Source organism: Macaca nemestrina, chromosome 14 (genome assembly GCF_043159975.1).
Source record: "Macaca nemestrina isolate mMacNem1 chromosome 14, mMacNem.hap1, whole genome shotgun sequence".
Classification (NCBI taxonomy): Eukaryota; Metazoa; Chordata; class Mammalia; order Primates; family Cercopithecidae; genus Macaca; species Macaca nemestrina.
The window spans coordinates 12045274-12066081 of record NC_092138.1 but is presented as its reverse complement, the minus strand read 5'-3'; the positions used below and the strand labels follow the sequence as shown (position 1 = coordinate 12066081).

General features: G+C 44.8%; 1 long non-coding RNA gene across 1 annotated transcript in view; it reads right to left on the bottom strand.

The window, feature by feature from the left end:
* Positions 1–204: 204 nt before the first annotated feature.
* The window catches only part of LOC139358292 (uncharacterized), a 42124-nt gene continuing 21520 nt past the window's right edge, over positions 205–20808 (bottom strand). The window contains exons 2-3 of the long non-coding RNA XR_011613030.1: positions 17895–18013; positions 205–375 (exon numbers count right to left, since the gene is read on the bottom strand). This is a non-coding gene — a long non-coding RNA (uncharacterized lncRNA). The remainder of the gene's footprint in view (positions 376–17894; positions 18014–20808) is intronic.

Sequence of the window (20808 nt, the reverse complement as noted above, 5' to 3'; positions counted from 1 at the left end):
ACTTCAGATTAACAACAAATAATTGTTTTAGTACAAGTGTTTCCCAAATGTACCATGGGACAGATACTAAAAAAATTATGTGTTGTTTTTCTGAAATTCAGATTTAACTGGGTATCCTGTTTGGCTTTTGCCATTGTTTTGTTTTTGTTCTCTGGAAATCCTGTGTTGGAAGAAGGTTTTTTATTGATTATTCCAAACCTTTGAAAGGTCAGGTTGTTACAGTCCAAAGGAAAGTAGAAATTCCTGGACGTTGATCCATCCTCATTCTAGAGTAGATGGCTCTTGTAATTTTAAGCATTCAAGTAACTGCCTTCAGTCTTCTGTATTGATTGGGGTTGTAAAACAGTGCGATTATACCTCCATGGTGTCATGAACCTGGATGCAATTTGGAATTGAGAAGGACATGTTAGTTTGTAAAAGTCTCCCATCACCGAGTAAAGAGGTGCCGTAGTGTGTTGTGAGACTTGTAACATCTTTTGACTGATGCTCTTACAGAGCTGCCTTCACCATTTGCTCTTCTTGTTGTGGGGTACACGTTAGAGACAGGTCCAAATGCCAAGGACTGCGGAGGAACCAGCCAGAGGGGCAGGGTGGGGCTGTGTGCAATGCGTGTCAGTTTCCTCGAGCAAGTGAGAAGGGAAAGGACCATGCTGGAGGGTATCATGTCACAGTTTGAAGATGTGAGGTCTGGTATATATTAGAGTGGTGCAAAAGTAATGGCAAAAGCCACAATTAGTTACTTGTTTTAGGTTGATGCAAAAGTAATTGTGGCTCTTGCCATTACTTTTGCACCAACCTAGTATAAGGTAGCACCCTGGTCCAGTGTATGTGGGAAAGGCGTGTGTTTTTGCATCAGGATGAAGTTGTACGAAAAATGGTTCTTCTACTTTACCAATGCTTGCATGCCTTTTGTTCTCAGAATATTCCCTCAGCTCCTTCAAAAGGCTACTGAAGTAGGTTAGTTTTTTGACCTTGAGGCTTATAACTGTGGAATGAGAGGTTCCATGGTTTATTTTAACTGTTGCAGCAATATTAAGAATACTTATAAACTTACAAATGTAAGAAGTTGCCTGGCTCAATGATTCTTCTACTATAGCTTGTTTTTCAATGACTTTTGAGAAAGGAAGATACTTATTTAAAATAGTTTGGGGCTGGTGTGGTGTGGTGGCTCACGCCTATAATCCTAACACTTTGGGAGGCCAAGGTGGGTGGATTGCTTGAGCTCAGGAGTTCGAGACCAGCCTGGGCAACATGGAGAAAACCCATCTCTATAAAAAATATGAAAAATTAGCTAGGCATGGTGGCACACACCTGTACTCCCAGCTACTTGGGGCTTGAGGCAGGAGGATCGCTTGAGCCCAGGAGGAGTTCGAGGCTGCTGTGAGCCGAAATTGTACCACTGCACTCCAGCCAGGGTGACAAAGTGAGACCCTGTCTCAAAAAATGTTTTAAAAAGTTTTAAATATCAACATCAATGGTATTTCAGTGGTTTCTGTCCTTTGTTTTGATAGTATTCTTTTTTCACACAAGTATGTGCTTATGGGCTGTGGAATAGAGCACTTGCACCCAATTCTTCTCATCCTACTTTGATTTGTGTGCCCAGAGACCTCTCATCTTAGGAAACTTGACGAATTCTCTGCACCCAGAAAGATTTTCTCATAACCAGAGTTAAGAATCAAGGCACCAGCCGGGCGTTATGGCTTACACTTGTAATCCCAACCCTTTGGGAGGCCAAGGCAGTGGATCACTTGAGGTCAGAAGTTTGAGACCAGCCTGGCCAACATGGTGAAACCCTGTCTCTACTAAAACTACAAAAAAAATTAGCCAGGCATCATGGTGCACGCCTGTAATCCCAGCTACTCGGGAAGCTGAGACAAGAGAATCACTTGAACCCAGGAAGCAGAGGTTGCAGTGAGCTGAGATCACGCCACTGCACTCCAGTCTGGGTGACAGAGTGAGACTCCGTCTCAAAAAAAAAAAAAAAGTGAACCAAGGTATCCACCAAGGGTGACATGGTGAGGTCACATCTATGTGGGTTTTGAAATGAGTCATGCCCAGCATTAGTCATCAGAAAGAAAGAACATAGAACATCTAAAGTAGGTGGGAGAGAGGGCCAGTCCTGCTTTCTTGGTCTACAGCAGTGGTTGTGTCATTATGTTAGGTGTTAAAAGGCAAGCACAGAAAGACAAATATCACATGTTCTCACTTAAATGTGGGGGCTAAAAAAAAAAGTGGATCTTATGAAGCTAGAGGGTAGATTGGTGATTACCAGAGGCTGGGAAGGGCGGAGGGGAGGATGAAGAGAGGTTGACTAATACAGTTCAAATATACAGTTTGATAGAAGAATGAAGAACTAGTGTTTGATAGACCAGTAGGGTGACTATAGTTTACAATAGCTTATTGTATATTTCAAATAGCTAGAAGAGAATAATTTGAATGTGTTCCTAGCACAAAGTAAAGACAAAGATTTAAGGTGATAGATATTCCAATCACACTGATTTGATCTTTACAAATATATGAATGTATTAAATTATCACATGTACCCTGAAAAATGTACATTTATTATGTATCAAAAAAATTAAAAACAGACCAGTATTGTACAACACATACACACACACACTCACACAAAGCAGTGGTTTCCGACTGAGGGTGATATTGTATACCTAGGGAGCATTTGGAAATTTGGGGAGACTTTTTTTTTTTTTTTTTTTTTTGAGGCAGAGTTTTGCTCTTGTTGCCCAGGCTGGAATGCAATGGCATGATCTTGGCTCATGGCAACCTCCGCCTCCCAGGTTCAAGTGATTTTCCTGCCTCAGCCTCCCGAGTAGCTGGAATCACAGGCACCCGCCACCATGCCTGGCTACTTTTTGTATTTTTAGTAGAGACAGAGTTTCACCATGTTGACCAGGCTGGTCTCAAACTTCTGACCTCAGGTGATCCACCTTCCTCGACCTCCCAAAGTGCTGGGATTACAGGTGTGAACCACCACGCCCTGCTGACTTTTGTGTTTTAACAGTGATTTGTGGGCATGAGGGTGAGGGAATGTCTGCTATGGACCTTTTTTCTTTTTTTTTTTTTCTTTTTATGAGACAGAGTCTTGCTCCATCGTCCAGGCTGGAGTGCAGTGGTGTGATCTCAGTTCACTACAACCTCCACCTCCCAGGTTCAAGCAATTCTCCTGCTTCAGCCTTCTGAGTAGCTGGGACTATAGGCACACACCACCATGCCTGACTAATGTTTTAAAAAATATTTTCATATTTATTTTTATTTATTTATTTTTTTGAAACAAGTCTCACTCTGTCGCCCAGGCTGGAGTGCAGTAGTGCAAGGGTGCAATCTCGGCTCACTGCAACCTCTGCCTTCCGGGTTCAAGTGATTCTCCTGCCTCAGCCTCCCTAGTAGCTGGGATTACAGGCATGTGCCACCACACCTGGCTAATTTTTATATTTTTAGGAGAGAGGGGGTTGTTTTCACAGTGTTGGCCAGGCTGGTCTTGAACTCCTGACCTCAGGTGATCCATCCACCTTGGCCTCCCAAAGTTGTTGGGATTACAGGTGTGAGCCACTGCGCCGGGCCTGCTATTGATTTAGTTAAGTATCCTGCACAACAACAACAAAAATGCTTTTGTCTCTCCATATGAGTAGCACGCCTATTGAGAAACACCAGATTCAAGAGCGAATCTAATGTTTACGTGAATAGTAAAAGGATATTCAACTGGATCTGGGGAAGATCCTTTTTCTTTTTAGGGTTCTGCTCTTTAGGACATAAAGCCAAGACAGAGAGCTTTGGTTTTTATACCTTTTAGGATTAGGCTCAGCTGTCTCATCACCACAAGAAGCCAAAAATGACAGTGACTTAAGCCCGCAAAGTTTTATCTTCTCACAGAGTAAGTCTTTAGTGGGCAGTCTTGGGCTGAAAGGGCAGGTCTGAAAGTCAACAGGGACTCAGGTTCCACCGCTCCATGGCTCCAAATACCCTGGGATCCTTGTAATCCCAGACGGCCGAAGCCGTCACTTCCATATTCCTTTCAGCAGAAAGGAAAAAGAGCTTCTTCCCTTCCTTCAAGGCCACCTCTCAGACGTTGCGTATGAGATTTCTGATTACTTTGCTTCTCCAGAACTTAGTCACATGTCCACATCTAGCTGCAAGGCATCTGGGAAATAGAGTCTCATATTGTGGGAAGCAATGTGCCCAGACAAAAACTGGGTGTTTTTCTTAAATAAGAAAGGCAGAAGAGATGTTTTGTGACAGCTACCAGTCTCTGCCATTCCTAGTGAGGCAGGTTAATGGCAAGTGAAGCCCTAGTATCTTTTTCTCTTTTTTTTTGAAACAGAGTTTAGCTCTTGTTGCCCAGGCTAGAGTGCAATGGCACAACCTTGGCTCGCTGCAACCTTTGCCTCCCGGGTTCAAGTGATTCTCCTGCCTCAGCCTCACGAGTAGCTGGGATTACAGGTGCCCACCACCATGCCCGGCTAATTTTTTTGTGTTTTTAGTAGAGATGGGGTTTCACCATGTTGGCCAGGCTGGTCTTGAACTTCTGACCTCAGGTGATCCGCCCACCCCAGCCTCCCAAGGTGCTGGGATTACAGGCGTGAGCCACCACACCTGGCCCCTAGTGTCTTAGTAAAGCTGGAGTTTCAATGGTCCAGACTTAACTAAGGAGGCCAAAGGGAAAGTTGTGACTTGCTTTGGTCCCAAAACTCTTGGACACTCCTTCCATTGAGAGTGGAGTCTGTGTCTCTTCCCCATGAATCTGGGTGGGGGCTTACGACTACTCCAACAGATAGACTACGGCAGATCTGAGGCCGAGGCTGGGTCGTAAAAGGTAGCACAGCTTCCTCCTGGCTATCTCTTGGGGAGCTCCTGTTGCTGTGAGGAGACACCATGCTGTGAGGGAGCCCAGGCCACATGCAAAGGCCATGTGTAGGTGTCTGTCCACCAGCCTTAACTGTGGTCTCAGCCAACAGCTAGCATCACCTGCCAGACGTGGAGACCTGTCAGCTCTGGAGTCATCCTCCCCTGCCGCCGAGTTTTCCATCTGACTGCAACTGCAGGAGATACCCTGAGCCAGAAGGATCCACTGCACTAGTCAGCCCCCAGAACCAGAGGGAGAATAAGAAAATGATTGCTGTCTGAAGCCACTGGATTTTGTGATGCTTTGTTATGCAGCAGTGGATAACCAGAGCAGCCAGCAGGGCATTGATACTTTGGTAATGATTGGTTTTTGAGCACATTCGTGAGGGCAGTGAGTGGAAATCAATCAGAAGGAGAGATTCAGGGACACAGTGAATCAGGGGCCAAGGGGGAGGATGGAGATTGTGGGGGGAAGGAGGAGGTTGCATGAAAAAAGACGCAGCTGTTTTCTTTGCCAAGGGCATCTTCCAACACCCACCTTGTTTTTCACGTCGAACTTCTAAAAGAAACCACAGGATGAGAACAACAACAACAACAAAAAAAAGTGGGGAATCAGGGAGCCAAAGCAAAGAGGGGAAAAAAAACTTGTGTTAGGCCAGGTGCAGTGGCTCACGCCTGTAATCCCAGCATTTTGGGAGGCCGAGGCAGGCAGATCACCTGAGGTCAGGAGTTCAAGACCAGCCTGACCAACATGGAGAAACCCTGTCTCTACTAAAAGTACAAAATTAGCCAAGCTTGGTGGTGCATGCCTGTAATCCCTGCTAGCTGGGAGGCTGAGAGAGGAGAATTGCTTGAAACCAGGAGGCAGAGGTTGCGGTGAGCCAAGACCGTGCCATTGCACTCCAGCCTGGGCAACAAGAGTGAAATTTCATCTAAAAAAAAAGTTGCGTTCGATGTGTCAAGGGTTTATGACTGGAAGTAGAGAAAGGCAAGCATCCAAAAGTCTAAATTACATGTACTCCTGTCTTCCATTTTCATTCTAGGTAAAATCATAAAGGAAGAAACTCTGGTCTTTACATTTGGGTGCCTCTACTTGTGGTTTTCCCCGTCTACCACCTCAGCCTTCCAGAGACTCAGTTTCTGCCTTTGGAGGCATAGACACCACCATCACCAACCACCACCACCACCACTACCACGGGTTTGTTAGCTAGTGATTATGCAGCACTGATCTGTAAGCCGGAAGATGCAAAGCCCTGACTTCAGTTATTTAGACACCCAGACCCTGGGTGTTTACAGTGGTGCAGGATGAGACACAGTGACTTGCATGTATACAGAGAATGCTGCTGCTTTCTTTTATCGAATAGAGCTCATCTTTCTCTTGAGTTTCCATGGAGAAATGGTGTAGAGTTGGGAAGAGAACCATAAAGTAGCTAGTTAATGCTGACTTCAGTCTTTTTTAGACAAATGCTCAGTTTTTCTGATTTCTTCCTTGTTCCTCTGCTCTTTCTAGGAGAGTCTAGTGGAGACTAAAGTGATACCATATTGGAGGGAAGAATTCAACCTTGGATTCACCAGGCTGCTGGAAGGATTCGTTCCTTCCTAACATGTTGCCTCCTTTCAACAAAGTGTCTTTGACTTCAATCTTTTTTTTTTTTTTTTTGAGATGGAGTCTCGCTCTGTCGCCCAGGCTGGAGTGCAGTGGCCGGATCTCAGCTCACTGCAAGCTCCGCCTCTGGAGTTTACGCCATTCTCCTGCCTCAGCCTCCCAAGTAGCTGGGACTACAGGTGCCCGCCACCTCGCCCAGCTAGTTTTTTGTATTTTTAGTAGAGACGGGGTTTCACCGTGTTAGCCAGGATGGTCTCGATCTCCTGACCTCCTGATCCGCCCGTCTCGGCCTCCCAAAGTGCTGGAATTACAGGCTTGAACCACCGCGCCCGGCCGACTTCAGTCTTGAAAAGAGTTTTACCCTCCCATGTCACAGAATCCTAATGTTGGCACCCTAGGTATCACTTCACTCAACACTTTCTTTAAAAAAATTTTTTTTTCTTTATCAAATATGCTTTTCTATTGCCAGCCAGCATTTTTTTTTTTTTTTTTTTTTTTTTTTTTTTTGCCTCTGGCCTACCTTCCCAACTATGCAATGTAATAATGTAAACCAGATGATCTCGAGTTTTTAGTCTCAGGACCAACATTTTAAAGTAAACATACTTACAAATTATTGATGAGCCCAGAGTTTTTGATCATGTGAATCTGTCATTATTTTAGGAATTAAAACTGAGGCCGGGTGTGGTGGCTCATGCCTGTAATCCTAGCACTTTGGGAGGCTGAGGTGGGTGGATCACCTGAAGTTAAGAGTTCGAGACCAGCCTGGCCAACATGTTAAAACCCCATCTTTACTAAAAATACAAAAATTAGCTGGGCGTGGTGGTGCATGCCTGTAATCCCAGCTGCTTGGGAGGCTGGGACAGGAGAATCACTTGAACCCAGGAGGCAGAGATTGCAGTGAGCCGAGATTGCACCACTGCACTCCAGCCTGGGCGACAGAGCGGGGCTCCATCTCAAAACAAACAAAACAAACAAAAACTGAGAAAAACTTAAAATATTAATTTATTTAAAAGCGATACATCCATTACATGTTAACATAAACAATGTAATTCTACCCACAGGGTGTGCAGGGAACATCTAGCCCTCTTTGCATTACCCTGCCAGAAATGGGGCTCAGAGAACGAGCACAAATGCTGATATTCTGGATACTGCTGTTGTTGTAGCAGTCTTTTATGTCTGACCCAGGAGTCTCGTGTCTTCTATCAGCATCCCTGAAACTGTCTCATGCAAATTTGTTACCCTTCCTAGTAGGGTAAAATCTCAGATGCTTCACAGTTCTTGATATAACACCTAACTGAAATTTAACATTTCCTTCCATTGTAACATAGGCAGCTGACCTTTTCCACAGTACTCATAACTTTGCAACCAATAGAAAACACCGGTGTTTTCATAGCACTTTAGATTTGTGGCACGTTTCAGAACAACACTTATGCACATCAACAATTTGAAATAAAACTTTATCTTATTAATAATGTGTTAATAAAGAAGCACACATATTATATCACACATTTGGTTTTTAATGTATTGACAATTTGTCTTTTAATATGATTGGTTTCCTTCTTCTTTTATGCAATGAAGGGGCCTATAGACTACACCAGCCTGTACAAAGCAGCTTCAAATAAGCCCCTGATCTAGGCAGTCTGTGTGTATTGCATAAGGGTATGGATAACACAGGGGAAAAATAGGAAGAAAAACAGGTTCAATTATTGGTCTTTGAATTTTAAAAGCCTCAGTGCCGGGGCGTGAGGGGGAAATAGAGGGATGCATGCAGTTAGAAAAAGATTTGGAAGAAATCTTGAAGGAAGTCTATTCAAGACCAACCAGCGGGAAAATCGAGACCACTCCCACCCCCCTGCAAAAAATGAGCTGGGCTTGGTGGCACGCACCTGTAGTCTCAGCCGCTCAGGAGACTGGGGTGGGAGGATCTCTTGAGCCTGGAGTTGGAGGCTGCAGTGACTCTAGAAAGGATTCCCTGGGTTGGGGAGAGGACTGGACACAGGCCTTGTCAACGCCTCTTCAGGGCCTGCAGCCCACCTGCTCACCATCTGAGTGGCCCCTGTGCTTGCCTAAACCACAGAACCTCTGTTTTCACTCTCTGTATGGGTCAGTTCCCTCCGCATCCAGAAGGCCCCATGCACTGCGAGGGAGGATCGTGCCAGTATCAGCCACCAAATTGTGTTTGGCTCCAAACAGCTCACTTCTCCCCGCTTTCCACAGCCCCGGATGTGAGTGTCCTGAGGTACAGGTGGCTCTGAGCCCTTAGAGGGGTGGTGATTGCCGAATCCAGGGTCCTCCCGACCTGTATACTGAGTCACTGCTATTTTGGGTGGGATTAGACAGAATCATCTAGATTTTCCTCTGCAATGAAAGAAAAACTCATTCCTGTCACACATAGGAGAGGAAAGTGGTCTGGAGTCATGCAGTAATTTGATCAAGGGATACCATTCTCTATTTTTAATATCTATGAGCTCAGGAAGGGTTGCTCCTTTAGTGGCCTGAGGCAGCTGCCATCTGAGTCGTGGTGTGTGGGGGCTGTGCTGCCAGCCCGTTCGTGCCGCAGATTTCAGTGGCGTGCTCCCGTTGCTATGGTAATGAGCTGGGGAAGATTTTCAGGCTAGCCAGGAAGAGCAGCCTTCTTACAAGAAAGGATCCATCAGGGCTGCAGTTTGAAATTTGGAAACAGTCGGAGAAGAGGGACATGGAGTTTGAATTAAGGATGGAAAGAACACAAGAGTGGAGCCAGCCTAACCCATGGAGGAGCTGGGGAGAGAAGAGGGGACAGCTCTGGGAGACAGCCAGGCCTGGTGGATCCTACCCTCGCTGCCTTCCTGAAGAATGTCTGATGTTGCATCATTAATGTTTTATCCCTTTGAGTGTTTATGTAGTCCTCTCCCTAATATAGATATGTGTGTTTGTAAGCAAACCTCTAGAGATAGAAAAAATATCAAGGTACTAATACTTTTTTTTTTTTGGAGATGGAGTGTTGCTCTGTTGCCTAGGGTGATGTGCAGTGGTGCGATCTTTGCTCACTGCCACCTCCGCCTCCTGGGTTTGAGCGATTCTCCTGCCTCAGCCTCCCGAGTAGCTAGGATCACAGGCGCACGCCACCACGCCCAGGTAATTTTTGTATTTTTAGTAGAGACGGGGTTCACCATAGGGGCCAAGCTGGTCTCAAACTGCTGGCCTCAACTGATCCACCTGCCTCAGCCTCCCAAAGTACTGGGATTACAGGCATGAGCCACAAGGTACCAATACTTTTGATAATTAAAAAAAAAAAAAATTAAAGACCCTTTCTTTCCTCCACCAAAGTAGAGCATTGTTCACATATGGACAGCACGGCTGGCAAGGGGCCAAGGGAATTATGTGGGGTAAAGAAGGAAGAGGAGGGAGGGACGAGGGGAGGTGGGAAGGAGCTGCTAAAGATGGACTGCTGCCAGGCAGAGTCCCAAGACCGTCTCTGCCCCTTTGAGGCCATTCTCGGATGAGAAAACTCAAAAAGCAAGACCTTCAGTGATTGAGACCTCCCGAAGAACAGCTCCTGAAATGAGCATTTCCAAGGCCCCAGGTTAACATGATTCATTTCTCCTACAGGTTAGGAACAGCCTGTTTTCCTTCAAGCCTGTCCTTATGCCTGAAGACATCAACACAGCTCAAATTAGGTATTTCTCTTGAAGATTCCTATCCACCAAGACCTCAAATTATGAAATCGGGCCCCAGTTAAATGAGGTGACTGTAATTCTAAGAGGCCATTGTAGCAGTGAAACAGCAAAAGAATGAACAGAACTCACTCCATTTTTGTTTAAGGAGCCTTTACCCATTCTTGCACGTAGGCTAGGATAATTTTAGAGCACTGAGATAATATGTAAAAATAGCAATTACAGGCCAGGTGTGGTGGCTCACGCCTGTAATCCTAGCACTTTGGGAGGCTGAGGCGGGTGGATTGCCTGAACTCAGGAGGTCAAGACCAGCCTGGGCAACACAGTAAAACCCCATCTCTACTAAAATACAAAAAATCAGGCCAGGCGCAGTGGCTCACGCCTGTAATCCAAGCACTTTGGGAGGCCGAGGCAGGCGGATCATGAGGTCAGGAGACTGAGATCATCCTGGCTAACATGCTGAAACCCCGTCTCTACTAAAAATACAAAATATTAGCTGGGCGTGGTGACGGGTGCCTGTAGTCCCAGCTACTCGGGAGGCTGAGGCAGGAGAATGGCGTGAACCCGGGAGGCGGAGCCTGCAGTGAGCTGAGATCCGGCCACTGCACTCCAGCCTGGGCAACAGAGCAAGACTGTGTCTAAAACAAAAACAAAAACAAAAAAATTAGCTGGACATGGCAGCATGCACCTGTAATCCCAGCTACTCAAGAGGCTGAGGCAGGAGAATCGCTTGAACCACCGGGAGGCAGAAGTTGCTGTGAGACGAGATCGCACCACTGCACTCCAGCCTGGGCAACAGAGCAAGACTCTGTCATAGATAGATAGATAGATAGATAGATAGATAGATAGATAGATAGATAGATAGATAGAAAAAAAGAGAGAGAGAAAATGAAACAGATAAACGTATTTGTAGAAATCATTTAGAAAAGTGGGAGTTAGAAGCCTATTCCACAGGTTCCTTGTTTATCCCAAGAGTTTGGTTTTAACCAGCCTTACCATTTTTACAATTTGCATTATTATCATTTAAAGATGATTAATCATTGAAATATTGTTTTCCATCTAGTTAAGGAAATCTTGTAATTCTTTATCTGGATTAGCTATAGTGATAACCGGTGAAGCCAAAAACTAAAAGGTAAGAAACAGACAAGGAAGAAAGGAAAAATAAGGTCAAAATCAAGGTTCATGTCCCCATAATCCCTTTCTTCAATGACAAAATAAGTAAAAAAATTAGACAAGGACGTCTATCAACAGCAGCAGCGGCATCTCTTCCATCCCTCTCCAGTTCTCAGCCCGGTGCCTGTGTAGTTTGCTCTCACATCCTGGAAGGGTTGGATAAATGATGAAAGCATAAGCCATGTCTACATCCAGGGGGACTGCATGTAATAAAGAACTAAAGGCTTAAACTGAAGGAATGAAGATCTAACTTGGAATTTGGGGCATCCTGGGGGAAGAAGTGTGGAGGTAAGAGCCTAGTGATGAATAGAAACCTACAGACTAGGTGGTTCCATCCAGATGAAGGGGGAACCACAGGCTTCCTGTGTAGACCCCTCTGAGTGCGCTTCCTGTTTTACAATGTACCCAAGATTTTCTTTATATTCAGGTACAGTGAGACCAAGAGTTCAGGAGATGACTGCTATTGAAAGACAGTTTGTGACTCTTGGTTGTCAGCAGAAGAGGGCAGGCCAGGCCCTGCAGGGCCTCATGGGAAACAGCAGGATTGGTCAGGAGACAGAGGGAGCAAGGGGAAAACCTGGGCGATAGTCTTTAGCGTGGTTTCCACAGAAAAGTCAATGCAAGGCACGGTAAGCAGATTTAGGATTGTCTAGTTTGAGTACAGTGAGCTCTGGGGCACAGGGGCTGTCCCTGCTTGCCTGGTACCTGGCTCTGGGGTGATTAGGGCAGGTGGATAGTGACCTAGAGTGTTAGAGTCAGATAGAGAAAGTTTTGGGGGGTTGGTAGGTGAACTGGCTTTGGATTGGTTGGTTCAAGGCATACTTTCATATGCAATACACACATTCATATGCAATACACACTTTCAATATGCAGTACACATTTTCATATGCAATATACATTTTAAATACGCAATACACACTTTCATGTGTGGTGGCTCATGCCTGTAATCCTAGCACTTTGGGAGGTCAAGGTGGGCAGATCACGAGGTCAGGAGATCGAGACCATCCTGGCTAACATGATGAAACCCTATCTGTACTAAAAATACAAAAAAATTAGCTGGGCGTGGTGGCACGCACCTGTAGTCCCAGCTACTTGGAAGGCTGAGGCAGGAGAATCACTTGAATCCAGAAGGCTGAGGTTGCAGTGAGCCGAGATCACGCCACTGCACTCCAGCCTGGGCGACAGAGCAAGATTCCGTCTCAAATAAAAAGAAAAAAGAAGAAGAAGAAGAAAAAGAAAGGCACACTCAGATAAAAGCCACACTCAAATCAAAGGCGAGTCATGTGCTATCTCTAGCAATTAGCCAACCCTGGGAGGGTTAGACTCTATCTACCTAGTCAGTGAGGCCCCAAATGCCAGAATATCACAGGTACAGAAAATAAGGCTGGACGCAGTGGCACACACCTGTAATCCCAGCATTTTGGGAGGCCAAGGCAGGAGGAATGCTTGAACCCAGGAGTTGGAGACCAGCCTGGGCAACATGGCAAAACCCCATCTCTACAAAAAATACAAAAATGTGCCTGTAGGCCCAGCTACTCAGGAGGCTGAGGTGGAAGGATCGCTTGAGCCCAGGGAAGTTGAGGCTACAGTGAGCTGTGATTGTCTCCCTAGACTCCAACCTGGGCAACAGAGTGAGACCCTGTCTCAAAAACAAAAAAAAAGAAAACAAAGAAAATAAAAGAATACAGAGAATGAGAAGAGATGGTTAATAAACACACCAGCAGTCACGGTGTGCTCTGTGTTGTCCTGTGTGCCTCCTAAGCACATGCGGTTGAAATCTCCGAGCTCATTTCCTTCAACAATTTCAATAGTGCCTATACCTCTTGTAGATTTTGAGCTAAAATTAGGTTTGTAGTCATCCAATTTAAGAACAACATGTCTTCAGTGGGAAATTTGAAACAAGCTCTGGAAACCAAAAAATTCTATTTATTGAAATTTAAATCATATAATGTGATGTCTAGCCTGGGAACTAACGCTTGCTTTGTGACTTACTCCTTTTGTTTCTAAAACACAACCAAGAAGAGTTTTCATTTTCAGTGCAAGGTTGCATTTTAAAAAATGACAGGTCATGCTCTTAGAATTAAAAGGTCACTTAATCATGCTTCATCTTTTCTTTTTTTCTTTTTTTTTTTTGAGACAGAGTCACTCTGTCACCCAGGTTGGAGTGCAGTGGTGCGATCTCAGTTCACTGCAACCTCTGCCTCCCGGGTTCAAACGATTCTCCTACCTCAGCCTCCCAAGTAGCTGGGATTATAGGCGCACACCACCATGCCTGGCTAATTTTTTGTGTTTTTAGTAGAGATGGCATACTTTATCTTTTAATAAATCATTTATTAATATGCACTTCCATTAGTTTGCTAGAACTGTCATAGCAAAGTACTACAGACTGGGTAGCTGAAACAACAGAAATTTATTTTCCCAGAGTTCTGGAGGCTGGAAGTCTATGATCAAGGTGTCAGCAGGGTTGGCTTCTCCTGGGGCCTCTCCCTGGCGTGGGGATGGCTGTCTTCTCCCTGTGTGTCCACATGCTTTCCCTCTATGCATGTTTGTGTCCAAATTTCCCCAGCTTATATCATATTTGATAAGGGCCCACTCATATGACCTCATTTTACCGTGACCACCTCTTTAAAATCCCCCTCCAAATACGGTCACATTCTGAGGTACAGGGGGTAAGAACTTCAACATATAAATTTTGAAGAGATACAAGTCCATCCATAGTATAATATTTATATAAAATATAGAGTGTTGGGCTGGGCACAGTGGCTCACGCCTATAATCTAACACTTTGGGAGGCCGAGGCAGGTGGATCACCTGAGGTCTGGAGTTTGAGACCAACCTGGCCAACATGGTGAAATCCCATCTCTAGTAAAAATACAAAAAATTAGCCAGGCGTGGTGGCAGACATCTGTAATCCTAGCTCCTCAGGAGCCACTCCAGCCTGGGCAGCAAGAGTGAAGCTCTGTCTCAAAAATAATAATAATAATAATATAGGGTGTTTTGTTACTTGTAAGCACCTTTCTAAAAGTGGTTATGACAGCACAGAATTAAATAGACGTAATGTCTTCACTACACGGAGTTACTACCTCTGTTCCTATTAAAAGAAAAAAATAAAAGCAAAGTTTCCAAACAACACAGACTTTGAGACGTTGAAGTCTAATAAATACTAATACAACAACCTTTGACAATAGCCAATGATTTCTAGTGATTACCATGCATTATCCATTGTGCTAAATTCTTATTTAATCCCTGTTATAACAACTCGATGATATAGATACAATTATTATTCTTGTTCTATGCATGAGGAAAGGCTTGGAAGTTAAGTGACTTGCTCCAAATCATAAGAAGTGGTAGAAGTGGTATTGAAAACCAGGTGTCAGGCTCCAGAACCCAGACTAGTGACTGTTAGGCTACACTGGACATTGTTCATACTCTGATGGGGCTAGAAATGTATGGACACCAGCAGGAGCCTTTTGTATTGAAGCCTCCTGGTGGCTAGAAAACAGGGATGCAGGTCAGGCTATGCTTTTTAATGCAAGGCGGAGTCACCATTCAGTAGCATGGCATTGACACAGTGCCCCACATTGCACTTTCTTTAAAACTGGTAATTGGCCGGGCGTGGTGGCTCAAGCCTGTAATCCCAGCACTTTGGGAGGCCGAGACGGGTGGATCACGAGGTCAGGAGATTGAGACCATCCTGGCTAACACGGTGAAACCCCATCTCTACTAAAAAATACAAAAAACTAGCCGGGCGAGGTGGCGGGCGCCTGTAGTCCCAGCTACTCGGGAGGCTGAGGCAGGAGAATGGCGTGAACCCGGGAGGCGGAGCTTGCAGTGAGCCGAGATCCGGCCACTGTACTCCAGCCTGGGCGACAGAGCGAGACTCCGTCTCAAAAAAAAACAAAAACAAAAAACAAACAAAAAAAAACTGGTAACCTACAGAAAGCTTAAGCTTGTCTTGCAGGAGGGCAGATAAAGAAAAAGTTTGCTATAATCCCATCTGCTTACAAAGCTGGCTGAAGCAGTCTTGCACCAATATGGCTGACTGGAGTCTGCACAGCATAGGCTTGGTAGGCCAGATGAGTCATCTTTTTTTTTTTTTTTTTTTTGAGACAGGGTCTCGCTGTGTCACCCAGGCTGGAGTGTAGTGGCATGATCTCAGCTCACTGCAACTTCTGCCTCCCAAGTTTGAGTGATTCTTTCGCCTCGGCCTCCCGCGTAGCTGGGATTACAGGCGTGTGCCACCGTGCCTGGCTGATTTTTGTATTTTTTTTTAAGTAGAGATGGGGTTTCACTATGTTGGCCAGGCTGGCCTCAAACTCCTGACCTCAAGTGATCCTCCCACCTCGACCTCCCAGAGTGCTGGGATTACAGGCATTGAACCACCACGCCCAGCCGATGAATGACCTTCTGATGTCACAACTAGTTCCCTCCAAATTTGCACATGCGACCCATGAAGAAGCTTGAAGAGGCAACAGCACATACCCAGAGACTTTCCAAACTCTGCTTCCTTTCAGTCAGTCATTGTCCAGCTCCAAAATTCCACCTCCAAGATCTTTTCCTTAAATCTACAAATGTAGGTCTTACATGGGGAGACAGTTTTGAGCCTGACTCCCATCTCCTTGCTTGGCTGCCTGGCAACAGTCCTTTCTCCCTACAAAAATCTGGTGCTTTGGTGTTTGGCTTTCTGTTGCATGGGCAAATGAACCCATTTCTGTCCAGTGACAGTATTCTTTCCATGTAGGCCAAAAGGTGGTGGTGTTTTCATGAGGTAGGAAAGAAACGTTTTGCTAGATCCATCTCTTACCTTGAATGTAAAACTTGCATACAATGAAATGCACATTCATTAGATTTTGATAAATGCATTTGCCTTGTAACCACAAAACCCTACCAAGACACGGAATATTACCATCAACCTAGAAAATTGCCTCATGCAACCTTTACAGTCAATCGCCACCTTGCCCAGAAAAGCAACCACAGTTCTGATTGTTTTCATGTGGGTTGGTTTTAAATTTTACAGATTGATTTGCATTTAGGTTAAGTTCTCCAGAACCTTTAAGTCACTCGTTATATCACTATCAAACTCCTTCAAAGTGCTGTGGATGCTTGGGAACAAGGGAAGGAAATTTGCATTTTAAAGTCCTTTTCTTTTTTCTTTTTTTTTTTTTTTTTTCCCACTCTATAGAAGCTGATTATTCTGAGTATTGAACAAATTTTACACAGAACAAAAGAGTCACCCCCAAGCAAATAATTAAAAAGAACAGCCAACCAAGTTGGCCACAGTTAATTAACAGCAGTTTCGAAAGACCACCAGACAGTGTAGACTCCAGGCAAGCAGCGAAACAGGCGGTCTTGCCTCCCTAGGGACTGCCAGAGGGCTCCTGTGCATGAGGGCTAGCCTCTTACTCCCTCAAGCCCTGCGGTGGTCATGACAGCCCCTACCAGGTAGGAGGAGCAGGAGTCCTCATTTCTCAGAAGGGAAAACTGGTTTAGATGGTGTAAGTGGCAGCCTCCTGCTCACACAGCAAGTGATCCACACAGCAGACTTTCCGTCTCTCCGCAGCTGCTCTTTCAGACTAAGGTTTTAGTGACTGATGGTAGCTTGCACGAGACATTCTCATCTGGTAAGTCCCAACACGGACGTGCGTCCAAGGGAAGTCCTGCCATTTACCTCTTGGAGTAGAGTACCTGTCAACGCATACTTGCATTAAGCGCTTTGAGATAAAGATGTAAGAATCTGGATAAATTGCTCTTCTCTGAGAAGAGATCAAAAGCATCTGGCTCAACTGCAGAGGCACTTGCTTTGTAACAGACATTCTGCTTTTTAATCCTTCCCTTTAGCTGAATGACTGAGGTCTTGACAGTCGGATTTCAAGGCAGCCCTTTTGCAGAGAGGCAGCTTTTAGACAAGTTGACGTGAATTCACATCTCATGGTAAAGTTGCCTACCTTGCAGAACCTTAAAGGAGCTCTAAGGAGCTGTTGCCTGGGGCACCTGTTTAAGCTGCTAGTGTTGGGGCCAGTCTTTAGGAATACTGATTCCATGGGCAGAGTGATGCCCATAAATCTGGATTTTAAATGGATATCCTAAGCTGTTGCTCTGTGCTTTAAGAAATGCTGGCTCAGTGCGGTGGCTCACGCCTGTAATCCCAGCACCTTGGGATAACAAGAAAAAAGAAAACCTACAGGACAATATCCTTCATGAACATCGACACAAAAATTCTAATAAAATGTCAGCAAATTTAATTCAAAAATACATTTAAAGTATAATAAAGCATGACCAAATAAGGTTTATCTTAGGAATCCTGAGATCTATTATATCAATATTATATTGCATATTATATTATTATGCATATTACACATAATATTAATAATGTCAATTATTGTTATTAATTGACTAACCATATTAACTAACAAAAATGACAGTGATAACAAAAGCCACATCAGGCTGGGAGCAGTGGCTCACGCCTTTAACCCTAGCACTTTGGGCGGCCGAGGCAGGAGGATTGCTTGGCCCAGGAGTTCAAGATCAGCCTGAGCAACATAGTAAGCCCTTGTCCCTACAAAAAAAATAAAAATAAAAAATTAGTCAGGTGTGGGGGTGCGTACCTGTAGTACCAGCTGCTTGGGAGGATGAGATGGGAGGATCGCTTGAGCCTGGGGGAGTCGAGGCTGCAGTGAGCTGTGATTGTACCACTACACTCCAGTCTGGGTGGCAAAGTGAGATCCTGTCTCAAAAAAAAGAAAAAATTATATGATAATCTCAATAAATGGAAATAGTTGACAAAATACAACATTCATCCCTGATATCAACTCTCAGCAAACTACTACTAATAGGGAATTTCTTCAACTTGATAAAGGGCATCTGCAAAAATCCTATGTTTAAGATCATATTTACTGTCAAAAGACTGTGAATACTTCCTGCTAATAGGAAGAAGAAGACAGGAAGGTTTTGCTCCCACCACTTTTATTTAACATGATGTGGGAACTTCTTTCCAGGATAATCAGGCAAGAAAAATAAGTAAAAGACGTCTAGACTGGAAAAGAACAAGTAAAACGATCTTTCTTTACACACAGCATTTGTCAGATCCTTCTATCAGAAAATCAGATTGGATTTTCCATCAGAAATTGCATCAGAAAACCTGATTGACTCTGCAAAGGAATTACTAGAACCAGGAATTTGGCATTTTCTTAAAACATTAAACGTGTACCTACAGGAATTCCTAGCCATGCTAAGCCTAGATATTTAACCAAAAGAAAAGAAAAATAAATCCATACAAAAATGTGTATACAGATGTTCATAGCAGCTTTATTCCTGATAGCCCAAAACAGAAAACCACCCAAATACTCATCAATGGGCAAATGTATATTACAAAGTTGTGATATATCCATATAATAAAATATTACTCAACATTAAAAAGAAAGGAACTACTGATACACACAACATGGATGAATTCAAAATAATTATTGTGTGATAAGCCAGAAAAAAAAGCAACTATCATATAATTCCATTTATATAAAATTCTAGGCTGGGCGCGATGGTTCATGCCTGTAATCCCAGTACTTTGAGGGGGGGCCTAAGTGGGTGGATCTCCTAAGGTTGAGAGTTTGAGACCAGCCTGGCCAACATAGTGAAACCCTGTCTCTACTAAAAATACAAAAATTAGCCGGGCGTGGTACCATGTGCTTGTAATCCCAGCTACTAGGGAGGCTGAGGCAGGAGAATCACTTGAATCTGGGAGGCGAAAGTTGCAGTGAGCCGAGATTGCACCACTGTACTTCTGCCTGGGCGACAGAGTGAGATTCCGTCTCAAAAAAAAAAGAAAAAAAAAATCTTGAAAATACCAACTAATCTGTATTGACAGAAAGCACATCAATGTTGGAGCGTTGGCTTGGGAATGAGGAATGGGTGGGGAGGATCATGAGGGAGGCATTGCCAAGGGGCCCAAGGACACTTTGAGGAGGATGAAGATGTGTACCTTTTGAGATGATAGTTTCGCTGGTGTGTACATATATCACACTATATACCTTAAATATGTGCAGCTTATTGTCTGTCAGTTACACCCCCAACAAAGTTTTGTTTTGTTTTTTTTTTTTTAAAGGTGGGGCCGGGCGCGGTGGCTCAGGCCTGTAATCCCAGCACTCTGGGAGGCTGAGGCAGGTGGATTACCTGAGGTCAGGAGTTAGAGACCAACCTGACCAATATGGTGAAACCCCATCTCCACTAAAAATACAAAAATTAGCCGGGTGTAGGAGCGTGTGCCTGTAGTCCCAGCTACTTGGGAGGCTGAGATAGGAGAATTGCTTGAACGCGGGAGGCGAAGGTTGCAGTGAGCCGAGACTGTGCCACTGCACTCCAGCCTGGGCAACAGAGTGAGATGCAGTCTCAAAACAAAACAAAACAAAACAAAACAAAATCTGTTGCCAGTTTCCTAGGAATGCTCTAGGCTTATTCTCCGCATTTTCCCACCCTCCCCCTCCCCTCCTTCCCTCATCCCCCTCTCCTCTCCACAAATGGGAACACGTCATACAGGCTGTTCTGCTCCTTACTTTGTCAGTCTCTTGTGTGTTTTAGGCTTATTCCATATTAGCACACAGGCTCTGCCTCGTTCTTTTTAACGGCTGCATAGTTCTGACCTCAGTGCTCTAAAGCCACGCGTTTAAGTTATTTGTCCTCTGCTTGTTCAGCTCTGAAGTTTGTCATTACACAGGCTTAACCCTGTGTCAGTTAGGAGCCACTTTTCTATTCCACTCTCTTATTGTTCATATGTGAGTCCAAGAGATTATGAGTTAATTGAGGGCGGGGACTCAAATATCCACAGCTTTATCTTCCACCAAAAACTAATGTTCTGCTCTGCAAACAGCAAATACAAAAAGCACAGCACAAAGTTTGCATCCAGCAGGCTTCAACCTAGCAGAATAAGCGAGAGGGACTCAGCACCAATCCATCCCTTTTTGGTTAGTGAGAAGGTGGTGCCTTAGGGAAGAACCCTGCGTACTTCAAAGGCTGCTCTAGGGCCTGTGATCACAGCCCTCTGCATTTGGATTCATTCACACGGTGTTTATCTTCTGGGATTTGCTCCACAACACCCTTCAGGAAGGGTTTTGAAAGTTGTGGAAAAATCCATGTGTGCAGCCATCAACAGGACAATAAGCCAGTTGTGGTTACACAGGGCTGTTGTAAGAGGCAATCCATGTTTGGACTGGGGGTGGGGCACAGTCTTTTGTCAAGCATTTTCTGCAGCAGAGCTCAATCCGCGTCTACAAGGCAGGGCTGGGCCACTCCTGCCTCTGAGCCTGTCTTCAGTAGTGGGTGCCTTTGTAAGGGGCCAGCCTGCCCCCAGACCCAAGCAGAGCGACAAAACAGCTACTCATTCATGAAGAACACTGGCTGTCTCCATAACAACCACGGTTAACATGACTCTGTTGAACTATGGGCGTGGCCCTTGAGTCTCCTGGCCTGGCTACCAACATGCCCATGGCTTTTTCACTGGGCCCCGTGAGTGCTGGTGGGGCTCTGAAG